At 38.0% G+C, this 3,536-nt stretch overlaps 1 pseudogene; it reads left to right on the top strand.

Annotated features, from left to right (window-relative positions):
- Positions 1–450: 450 nt before the first annotated feature.
- Positions 451–2,043, top strand: LOC103732266 (annotated as a pseudogene).
- The last annotated feature ends 1,493 nt before the right edge of the window (positions 2,044–3,536 follow it).

Below are 3,536 nucleotides of genomic sequence, written 5' to 3'. Positions count from 1 at the left end.
ATGTACACCATGTGCATGCAGGTGCTCACAGAGGCTAGAAGAGGGCATTGGATTTGCTGGAACTGGCATTACAAGTAGTTGTGAGCAAGCTGATGTGGGTGCTGAGAACTAAATCTGGGTCCTCTGTAAGAGTAATAAGTGATCTTAATCAAAAAGCCAGCTCGTCAGCCCTTCCAACATCATAGATTTAACATATATACAAGTTCTGATGAATGTTAATCAATTTCTAATGGAGCCTTGATTATTAGCCTTTGTAACAACTCTGAATAGACAATGTTATATACAATGTGAACGTCTATATATACAATATTATAATTGTTCAAGGAAGTTACTGTTCATTTTTGAATTGGTTAACAAGTTCATAATGCACCGATTCAGAACAATAACATTACTCAAAGTCATCAAATGTCCCAGTAGGATGAACTCAGAAAGACATCCTCTTTAATCTCAATGACCCATACAGTCCTTGCCTTTGGAAAATACAATGTGTCTTCCTATTTCAGGTAAAACTGTTGGAAATGAACTCTTTTTTCTTCTTTCATTAGTATTTTCCAAAGAGATTCCTTGCAGGAAATATTACATACACTGAGTTCAATTTCAATTCTATATTCTCAACCAGCCTCTCCTTAAACTCATTCTCTTCAACTCAGTATTACCAGTACAGAATACCCTGACTTCTTATATTTTACTATTTCAGACTTTTCCAACAAGTAAATGAAACTACCCAATCCAAGAGCAAGTGTCAGAATTAAAAAATGCCTATGCACTGTAGCGTTTATGAAAGTAAGCGGACTTGACAGCAGCACGGTGGGTCTGCTGCCTAGCTCATAGAAAGTGATTGGTCTAAATATGAGCAACAGGTTAATGAAGAAACCAGAGCCAGTGGGGTCTTAGAAAGAGGAGTAATCTCTGCTCTCAAAGGGCTTATGGTCTATTTGGATAGTCAGAAAACATTTGAATGGCTAAAAAATACTTTAAGAACAACTTTTCAAAACACAAGAAACTTACATAGTACCAGCCTGAAAAGGCCAATGAGCAATTCTAGAACTATGTGAAGTCAATTATAAAAGATTTCCCAAAGGAAGGGGATTTTGAATTGAGTTTAAAAATAGAAAAATGATAGTAATAAATGAGCAGAAAGGGAACGAGCAAGCAAGGAAGGGCGAGATAATTAAGTTACTACTACTTCATTAAGGAACAGCAAAAGCCAAGGCCCTGAGACAAGGGATGAATGAGACAGCCTTGGGAAATCCCGAGCGCATCTCCGGTTAGAGAGAATGACCCGAAAACCTCACTTGTTTGTTGGTTATCATGAGTTAGGCAAGCATGAGGCCGAGAAGTCGGCCAGAAGCCTTTGAGCTGGTTCTGTCAGGGTTGCAGTCCAGGGGGAGCAAACGAGATGAGCCTAGGAGCGGGGCTGCACATCTAGTCACCGAATGAGCCAACTCTGGCCACATCTATTGGTCCAGACCTGAACTTTACCCCTGATATTCAGTATCATTCACATCAAAACTTCAGGGTTCCAGGTCTCAGTTTGAGTTTTCCTCTCTGCTTATGAGATTGTCCTTGGACTCATCAAAAATGTAGTATTTTTGTGTTGCTTTTCTCTTTTGAACCTGGCCCGCCACCAACTTCTCTCACATCCGTGACCTTCTGCTTCATGCTGTCAAAGCTGCGCACCTGCACACTAACTTCTTCATCATCTGGTACATTATTGCATTTGATGAACTGAAGACTGACTGCAGGAGTCCTATAGACCAGTGCCATGCCCTGAATCTTCTTATCCTTCCAAAGTACCTCATTCAGGCTTTCTTCTGCATCATGTTTCTCTGTGCAGCAGAGTGGCTGACACTGGCATATCATATGTGGAGGTATGTGAATAGGCTGATGATGAACAGCCCAGGACTCTATGACCTGACAACCATCATGAACACAGATATGCTAGAGTATTGTCAGAAGGAAGGATGGTGCAAATTAGCTTTTTACCTTCTAGTATTTTTTTACTGCCTATATGGCATGATGTATGTTTTGGTGAGTTCTTAGAACAGCACAGAAGAATCAGTCCAGTAGAGTGTATGCAACTAGCCACCAAACAAAGGGATTATATCCAGCAAGTTCCTGTTTTCAGGAATAGCCTGACCAGTTACTTGTTTGTTTTTTTTTTTAAATATTTCCACCTGAAAGACTGTTTTCATATGTTGTATTTGGATAAAGAATTTAAATAGAATTACATATAAAGTAATATAAATGATTATCTCTGCTGTTTACAGGTTGGATTTGCACTCTTAAGGAGCAGCCACAATCCTCTGAGTGATTGCATTAATTACTGACTGTCATTGACTCATTGGAAGATTTGTTTATAAGAACTTATAGGACCCCTTTTGGTTTTATTGAAATGTGGTCTAAATATAAATTAGCTATAGATATGTGCTTCTGCTGAATCAAAAATGTATATCAGCCTTGTGGGAAAATTCATAAGTTTATTCATTTATCACTATAGATGATTATAATGAATACGTTCACAAAATAAGAATGGGATTATTTTCATGTCAATTTGAAAATTGTCCCTATATGCATAAATGAGAGATTTCCCATAATTCCATCAGCGTAATATACTTGCTTTAATTCTTAAGCATAAGTGAACATAATATAAAAATATATACTGAATTACCTGTAAAGAATGCATTCAAAGCTATTTTAAATGTGTTTTTATTTGTAAGGCATTATATACTAAGAAAATGGTTATATTATGCTTACTATTCTATTCTGGTGGTAAAGGTATTCTTAAGAATTTGCAAGTACTTTGGTTTTCAGAACCGGATGAGAGAATTGTTTGATCACCCTGCTGTTCCTTCAGTGCAGTACAATAAAATTCTGAAATTAAGAAAAAAATGAAGTATTGAATAAGCTTACTGAAAAATATACATATAATATAAATGTGAGTGCATATGTACAGCTGATGACTATATAACAAAAATCACAGTGCCATGCAGGAGAAACCTCCCTTTGAGTTGTTGGTCAGGGTAGTCCAAGAGACTCCCAAAATAACACGGGCTATTGTTACCATGCTTGATTGTCTCTCAGAACTTGAAGGTAAGACCTTTTTCTGATGACATGTCATACTTCAGACATACGACTTGGAACAGTCAAGCTGGAACCAATCTGGAAGCCTCCTCCCTGAAGAGTAGCTCTCACAGTATCAGAAGATAGTATGCAAACTGCTAAGGGAGAAAACCAATCAATGATCCTACCCAGCTGCAAAGTCTACAAACCACAATGACTGGCCGAGCAAACTGTCTCTACTGGTGTAGTAGTGGCACTTTTATCTTGGGGGGTAATCAATACCTGTCTAATTGGACTTAAGGTGCGCTCAGTGGGAGGGAACTGATGCGTAGTATTGTAAACATAGACAAGTACACATGGCTGAAGGAGCCATAGAACCTAAAAAAACCTACTTCTGTCACTTTCTTAGACCAATGTAATTTCTTACTGTATTCTAAATACATGTCCTTGTATTTACAAATGAGCGCACCTCT

This window comes from Nannospalax galili, unplaced genomic scaffold (genome assembly GCF_000622305.1).
Source record: "Nannospalax galili isolate Female #2095 unplaced genomic scaffold, S.galili_v1.0 scaffold1895, whole genome shotgun sequence".
Classification (NCBI taxonomy): domain Eukaryota; kingdom Metazoa; phylum Chordata; class Mammalia; order Rodentia; family Spalacidae; genus Nannospalax; species Nannospalax galili.
Note: the sequence above shows the minus strand (reverse complement) of the source record. Positions and strands in the feature narration are given on the sequence as shown.